The following is a 9622-nucleotide window of genomic DNA, read 5'->3' on the forward strand; positions in this document are numbered from 1 at the left end:
AGCATACAGAACAATAACAGTGACTGTACATAGCATACAGAGCAATAACAGTGACTGTACATAGCATACAGAACAATAACAGTGACTGTACATAGCATACAGAGCAATAACAGTGACTGTACATAGCATACAGAGCAATAACAGTGACTGTACATAGCATACAGAGCAATAACAGTGACTGTACATAGCATACAGAACAATAACAGTGACTGTACATAGCATACAGAGCAATAACAGTGACTGTACATAGCATACAGAACAATAACAGTGACTGTACATAGCATACAGAGCAATAACAGTGACTGTACATAGCATACAGAGCAATAACAGTGACTGTACATAGCATACAGAGCAATAACAGTGACTGTACATAGCATACAGAGCAATAACAGTGACTGTACATAGCATACAGAGCAATAACAGTGACTGTACATAGCATACAGAACAATAACAGTGACTGTACATAGCATACAGAGCAATAACAGTGACTGTACATAGCATACAGAACAATAACAGTGACTGTACATAGCATACAGAGCAATAACAGTGACTGTACATAGCATACAGAACAATAACAGTGACTGTACATAGCATACAGAGCAATAACAGTGACTGTACATAGCATACAGAACAATAACAGTGACTGTACATAGCATACAGAGCAATAACAGTGACTGTACATAGCATACAGAACAATAACAGTGACTGTACATAGCATACAGAGCAATAACAGTGACTGTACATAGCATACAGAGCAATAACAGTGACTGTACATAGCATACAGAACAATAACAGTGACTGTACATAGCATACAGAACAATAACAGTGACTATACATAGCATACAGAGCAATAACAGTGACTGTACATAGCATACAGAGCAATAACAGTGACTGTACATAGCATACAGAGCAATAACAGTGACTGTACATAGCATACAGAACAATAACAGTGACTGTACATAGCATACAGAGCAATAACAGTGACTGTACATAGCATACAGAGCAATAACAGTGACTGTACATAGCATACAGAGCAATAACAGTGACTGTACATAGCATACAGAACAATAACAGTGACTGTAAATAGCATACAGAGCAATAACAGTGACTGTACATAGCATACAGAACAATAACAGTGACTGTACATAGCATACAGAGCAATAACAGTGACTGTACATAGCATACAGAACAATAACAGTGACTGTACATAGCATACAGAGCAATAACAGTGACTGTACATAGCATACAGAGCAATAACAGTGACTGTACATAGCATACAGAACAATAACAGTGACTGTACATAGCATACAGAACAATAACAGTGACTATACATAGCATACAGAGCAATAACAGTGACTGTACATAGCATACAGAGCAATAACAGTGACTGTACATAGCATACAGAGCAATAACAGTGACTGTACATAGCATACAGAGCAATAACAGTGACTGTACATAGCATACAGAGCAATAACAGTGACTGTACATAGCATACAGAGCAATAACAGTGACTGTACATAGCATACAGAGCAATAACAGTGACTGTACATAGCATACAGAACAATAACAGTGACTGTACATAGCATACAGAGCAATAACAGTGACTGTACATAGCATACAGAACAATAACAGTGACTGTACATAGCATACAGAGCAATAACAGTGACTGTACATAGCATACAGAACAATAACAGTGACTGTACATAGCATACAGAGCAATAACAGTGACTGTACATAGCATACAGAACAATAACAGTGACTGTACATAGCATACAGAGCAATAACAGTGACTGTACATAGCATACAGAACAATAACAGTGACTGTACATAGCATACAGAGCAATAACAGTGACTGTACATAGCATACAGAGCAATAACAGTGACTGTACATAGCATACAGAACAATAACAGTGACTGTACATAGCATACAGAACAATAACAGTGACTGTACATAGCATACAGAGCAATAACAGTGACTGTACATAGCATACAGAGCAATAACAGTGACTGTACATAGCATACAGAGCAATAACAGTGACTGTACATAGCATACAGAACAATAACAGTGACTGTACATAGCATACAGAGCAATAACAGTGACTGTACATAGCATACAGAGCAATAACAGTGACTGTACATAGCATACAGAGCAATAACAGTGACTGTACATAGCATACAGAACAATAACAGTGACTGTACATAGCATACAGAGCAATAACAGTGACTGTACATAGCATACAGAACAATAACAGTGACTGTACATAGCATACAGAGCAATAACAGTGACTGTACATAGCATACAGAACAATAACAGTGACTGTACATAGCATACAGAGCAATAACAGTGACTGTACATAGCATACAGAGCAATAACAGTGACTGTACATAGCATACAGAACAATAACAGTGACTGTACATAGCATACAGAACAATAACAGTGACTATACATAGCATACAGAGCAATAACAGTGACTGTACATAGCATACAGAGCAATAACAGTGACTGTACATAGCATACAGAGCAATAACAGTGACTGTACATAGCATACAGAACAATAACAGTGACTGTACATAGCATACAGAGCAATAACAGTGACTGTACATAGCATACAGAGCAATAACAGTGACTGTACATAGCATACAGAGCAATAACAGTGACTGTACATAGCATACAGAACAATAACAGTGACTGTACATAGCATACAGAACAATAACAGTGACTGTACATAGCATACAGAGCAATAACAGTGACTGTACATAGCATACAGAACAATAACAGTGACTGTACAGCATACAGAGCAATAACAGTGACTGTACATAGCATACAGAACAATAACAGTGACTGTACATAGCATACAGAGCAATAACAGTGACTGTACATAGCATACAGAGCAATAACAGTGACTGTACATAGCATACAGAACAATAACAGTGACTGTACATAGCAATACAGAGCAATAACAGTGACTGTACATAGCATACAGAACAATAACAGTGACTGTACATAGCATACAGAACAATAACAGTGACTGTACATAGCATACAGAGCAATAACAGTGACTGTACATAGCATACAGAGCAATAACAGTGACTGTACATAGCATACAGAGCAATAACAGTGACTGTACATAGCATACAGAACAATAACAGTGACTGTACATAGCATACAGAGCAATAACAGTGACTGTACATAGCATACAGAACAATAACAGTGACTGTACATAGCATACAGAGCAATAACAGTGACTGTACATAGCATACAGAACAATAACAGTGACTGTACATAGCATACAGAGCAATAACAGTGACTGTACATAGCATACAGAACAATAACAGTGACTGTACATAGCATACAGAGCAATAACAGTGACTGTACATAGCATACAGAGCAATAACAGTGACTGTACATAGCATACAGAACAATAACAGTGACTGTACATAGCATACAGAACAATAACAGTGACTGTACATAGCATACAGAGCAATAACAGTGACTGTACATAGCATACAGAGCAATAACAGTGACTGTACATAGCATACAGAACAATAACAGTGACTGTACATAGCATACAGAGCAATAACAGTGACTGTACATAGCATACAGAGCAATAACAGTGACTGTACATAGCATACAGAGCAATAACAGTGACTGTACATAGCATACAGAACAATAACAGTGACTGTACATAGCATACAGAGCAATAACAGTGACTGTACATAGCATACATAACAATAACAGTGACTGTACATAGCATACAGAGCAATAACAGTGACTGTACATAGCATACAGAGCAATAACAGTGACTGTACATAGCATACAGAGCAATAACAGTGACTGTACATAGCATACAGTGAGTACATAGCAATAACAGTGACTGTACATAGCATACAGAGCAATAACAGTGACTGTACATAGCATACAGAACAATAACAGTGACTGTACATAGCATACAGAGCAATAACAGTGACTGTACATAGCATACAGAACAATAACAGTGACTGTACATAGCATACAGAGCAATAACAGTGACTGTACATAGCATACAGAACAATAACAGTGACTGTACATAGCATACAGAGCAATAACAGTGACTGTACATAGCATACAGAACAATAACAGTGACTGTACATAGCATACAGAGCAATAACAGTGACTGTACATAGCATACAGAACAATAACAGTGACTGTACATAGCATACAGAGCAATAACAGTGACTGTACATAGCATACAGAGCAATAACAGTGACTGTACATAGCATACAGAACAATAACAGTGACTGTACATAGCATACAGAACAATAACAGTGACTGTACATAGCATACAGAGCAATAACAGTGACTGTACATAGCATACAGAGCAATAACAGTGACTGTACATAGCATACAGAACAATAACAGTGACTGTACATAGCATACAGAGCAATAACAGTGACTGTACATAGCATACAGAGCAATAACAGTGACTGTACATAGCATACAGAGCAATAACAGTGACTGTACATAGCATACAGAACAATAACAGTGACTGTACATAGCATACAGAGCAATAACAGTGACTGTACATAGCATACAGAGCAATAACAGTGACTGTACATAGCATACAGAGCAATAACAGTGACTGTACATAGCATACAGAACAATAACAGTGACTGTACATAGCATACAGAACAATAACAGTGACTGTACATAGCATACAGAGCAATAACAGTGACTGTACATAGCATACAGAGCAATAACAGTGACTGTACATAGCATACAGAACAATAACAGTGACTGTACATAGCATACAGAGCAATAACAGTGACTGTACATAGCATACAGAGCAATAACAGTGACTGTACATAGCATACAGAACAATAACAGTGACTGTACATAGCATACAGAGCAATAACAGTGACTGTACATAGCATACAGAACAATAACAGTGACTGTACATAGCATACAGAGCAATAACAGTGACTGTACATAGCATACAGAACAATAACAGTGACTGTACATAGCATACAGAACAATAACAGTGACTGTACATAGCATACAGAGCAATAACAGTGACTGTACATAGCATACAGAGCAATAACAGTGACTGTACATAGCATACAGAGCAATAACAGTGACTGTACATAGCATACAGAACAATAACAGTGACTGTACATAGCATACAGAGCAATAACAGTGACTGTACATAGCATACAGAACAATAACAGTGACTGTACATAGCATACAGAACAATAACAGTGACTGTACATAGCATACAGAACAATAACAGTGACTGTACATAGCATACAGAGCAATAACAGTGACTGTACATAGCATACAGAGCAATAACAGTGACTGTACATAGCATACAGAGCAATAACAGTGACTGTACATAGCATACAGAACAATAACAGTGACTGTACATAGCATACAGAGCAATAACAGTGACTGTACATAGCATACAGAGCAATAACAGTGACTGTACATAGCATACAGAGCAATAACAGTGACTGTACATAGCATACAGAACAATAACAGTGACTGTACATAGCATACAGAGCAATAACAGTGACTGTACATAGCATACAGAACAATAACAGTGACTGTACATAGCATACAGAGCAATAACAGTGACTGTACATAGCATACAGAGCAATAACAGTGACTGTACATAGCATACAGAGCAATAACAGTGACTGTACATAGCATACAGAGCAATAACAGTGACTGTACATAGCATACAGAGCAATAACAGTGACTGTACATAGCATACAGAACAATAACAGTGACTGTACATAGCATACAGAGCAATAACAGTGACTGTACATAGCATACAGAACAATAACAGTGACTGTACATAGCATACAGAACAATAACAGTGACTGTACATAGCATACAGAACAATAACAGTGACTGTACATAGCATACAGAGCAATAACAGTGACTGTACATAGCATACAGAGCAATAACAGTGACTGTACATAGCATACAGAGCAATAACAGTGACTGTACATAGCATACAGAACAATAACAGTGACTGTACATAGCATACAGAACAATAACAGTGACTGTACATAGCATACAGAGCAATAACAGTGACTGTACATAGCATACAGAACAATAACAGTGACTGTACATAGCATACAGAGCAATAACAGTGACTGTACATAGCATACAGAGCAATAACAGTGACATGGGGAGAAACTATGCAGCTGTGCTCTGTAGAATATACATGGGTTCATCTGTCATTTTGGAATTAGGTGCATTTCACATACATGTACATATTCATGCCCCACTAATACATACAGACAGTTTACATGACTGCAAAGTTCTGTTGGGTGCTGAACAAGCGAATAGTTGACCCTAAAGGGTTCTGAAAGAGGCCCATGTGGTGTAAACTACCATTCAAGTATCAACAGCGAATCATTGAGACAATAACAAGCAATGTTCTCCGTCTTTTACAACAAATAGAGGGTCTGTTACATCGGAGTCACTTTGTCAAATGCTACATCACTGTAAGAGAGTGTAATCAGGATTGACAGTTGTAAAATGTCTTCATTTCCTTATACTTCTTTAAACATTTGAGTCATTTAGCAGACGCTCTTATCCAGAGCAAATTACAGGAACAATTAGGGTTAAGTGCCGTGCTCAAGGACACATCAACCAGACACACCGTAGGGTTTAAGCCTCCCTCTGTACAACTGCACTTCTGAATATGACTTCCTTCTCATCTCTTATGGCCTGTCTTTTGTCTGCTCTGATTGGAGGAGACTTGACAGCTGAGTAGAACAAGAGATGAGGAAATTACATCATTTAATTGAGATTACAGCCCATTCTTATCAGGGAGCCTGAATAAGGGAGTGAGCAGATAGGAGAAGGGTGTGAGAAGACAGGAGAAGGGTGTGAGAAGACTTGAGAAGGGAGTGAGAAAACTGGAGAAGGGTGTGAGAAGACTGGAGAAGGGTGTGAGAAGACTGGAGAAGAGTGTGAGAAGGAAGTGAGAAGACTGGAGAATGGTGTGAGAAGATTGGAGAGAGTGTGAGAAGAGTGGAGAGAGTGTGAGAAGGGAGTGAGAAGAGTGGAGAAGGGAGTGAAAAGGGTGTGAGAAGACTGGAGAAGAGTGTGAGAAGGAAGTGAGAAGGGTGTGAGAAGGGAATGAGAAGACTGGATTAGGTAATTGAGAAGGGTGTGAGAAGGGAGTGAGAATGGTGTGAGACGGGTGTGAGATGGGTGTGAGAATGGTGTGAGACGGGTGTGAGAGAAATTAACAGTAATGCTATGAAGATAAGGAACCATGTGAACACTGTCAGCCCCCCGGAGCGTGACAACCGAACAAACAACATCAGCATTAGCAACAACAACAACATCTAGAAGAACGCTAAGTGCTAACACTAGCTATTAGTAAAGCACAGAATAATGAGATGTAATTTGGGACTAGGGGTTCAGAGCTGTTGATGTATCATGTCTAATTGGATGCCATTGCTGAGATAATGAGAAAAGTTTGATTACTTTATGCTAAACGAGTTAGCGATTTAGCAGGTGTTGTTTCTAGGTGTCATGAGTAATCCTCCTCCTCACATCTCAATCCCACCACTCAATCTAGGGAAAGACACATGTGCAAAGACACACACACACACGCACGCACGCACGCACGCACGCACGCACGCACGCACGCACGCACACACACACACACACACACACACACACACACACACACACACACACACACACACACACACACACAACCTAAGGAAAAAGTAAAATCAGGCAGATATCTGACTCCAATGACTTTACAAGCTGTCATAAGAGGTCCTTCTAAACAATCTACATGTGGTATATTATGGTAAGCATAATTAAAACGTGTATCTCATTATGGTAAGTGGTGAAATATGTATAGCTAGTTATAATTGTAATGGCTTAGCAGATAAAAGAAAAGATGATCAATCTTTACCTGGCTGAAAGATTATCATATGTACTGTTTACTTGAAACTCATTCTACACCTTTAAACAAAGTTGTATGGGAAAAGGACTGGAATGGGGGGGGCTAAATATATTTATTTACGAACTGCTTCGCGGCCTTATGGATGGTGTCCAAATGTTGGCTGAACGCCATGACCGGGCAATGAACAGTTTGCTGTAGCAATTCCGCGGGCTGTCTCTGAGGCAGCCTACCACTGTGGTAACCCCACAGCCCCACAGTAACCGAGCTAGTAATCGGCCTCTCCGCCTTCTCGAGAGCCCCGTTTAACACCCCCCCCCCCCAGAATGCTTCAATGGAGACTCGAGCACCTGTCGGGCGTTTCTAGCTCAGTGTTCCCTCATTATCGAGCTTCAGCCCTCCTCCTTCCCCTCAGATTGATCTCATCACGCTGACATCCTGGAGGGCTCTCACCTGGGCTACTGCTGTATGGGAACAGCAGCCAGCCATATGCGTTAGTCTAGAGGGGTTCGTGGCTAACTATGCAGTGGATTTCTGTTGGCAGCGGAGAGTGCTTGGAACCAGGAAGCACTATTGGATATGTTCCTGCACGACGTCTCATTGGAGATCAAGGACGAGCTTGCTGCTGGGTTATCGCCAGCGGAACGGAAATACAGGATCAACAGGAAGAGTTGTCTGTTATGCAGGTCTCTTGGTCATTTGCCATTCTGCTGTGGGGAAGCCAGTGTAAATCTCTCCGGGTTCTCAGTTACTCTAGGACCGATGAGATAATTATATTTAGCACGTATAACTCATTAGCACGTAGGGCGCACCAATTGGTGTCACCTTGTATGTGAGTATGTGTTACACCTGGGATGGTCGCCATTTCATTAGTGGGAATGTGTTTAACCTGAGCTGGCCCAGGTTCTATTTGGGGCGGCAAGGTAGCCTAGTGGTTAGAGTGTTGGACTAGTAACCGCAAGATTGCAAGTTCAAATCCCCGAGCTGACAAGGTACAAACCTGTCGTTCTGCCCCTGAACAGGCAGTTAACACACTGTTCCTAGGTCGTCATTGAAAATAAGAATCTGTTCTTAACTGACTTGCCTAGTTAAATAAAGGTAAAATTATTTTTTTGGGCTGACCCAGGTTCTATTTAAGAGTGGCTGGCCCAGGTTCTATTTAAGAGTGGCTGACCCAGGTTCTATTTAAGAGTGGCTGGCCCAGGTTCTATTTAAGAATGGCTGACCCAGGTTCTATTTAAGAGTGGCTGACCCAGGTTCTATTTAAGAGTGGCTGGCCCAGGTTCTATTTAAGAATGGCTGACCCAGGTTCTATTTAAGAGTGGCTGACCCAGGTTATATTTAAGAGTGGCTGACCCAGGTACTATTTAAGAGTGGCTGGCCCAGGTTCTATTTAAGAGTGGCTGGCCCAGGTTCTATTTAAGAGTGGCTGACCCAGGTTATATTTAAGAGTGGCTGATCCAGGTTCTATTTAAGAGTGGCTGACCCAGGTTCTATTTAAGAGTGGCTGATCCAGGTTCTATTTAAGAGTGGCTGGCCCAGGTTCTATTTAAGAGTGGCTGACCCAGGTACTATTTAAGAGTGGCTGACCCAGGTTCCATATAAGAGTGGCTGACCCAGGTTCTATTTAAGAGTAGCTGACCCAGGTTCTATTTAAGAGTGGCTGGCCCAGGTTCTATTTAAGATTGGCTGACCCAGGTTCTATT

Source organism: Oncorhynchus gorbuscha, linkage group LG19, assembly GCF_021184085.1.
Source record: "Oncorhynchus gorbuscha isolate QuinsamMale2020 ecotype Even-year linkage group LG19, OgorEven_v1.0, whole genome shotgun sequence".
In the NCBI taxonomy this organism is placed as follows: domain Eukaryota; kingdom Metazoa; phylum Chordata; class Actinopteri; order Salmoniformes; family Salmonidae; genus Oncorhynchus; species Oncorhynchus gorbuscha.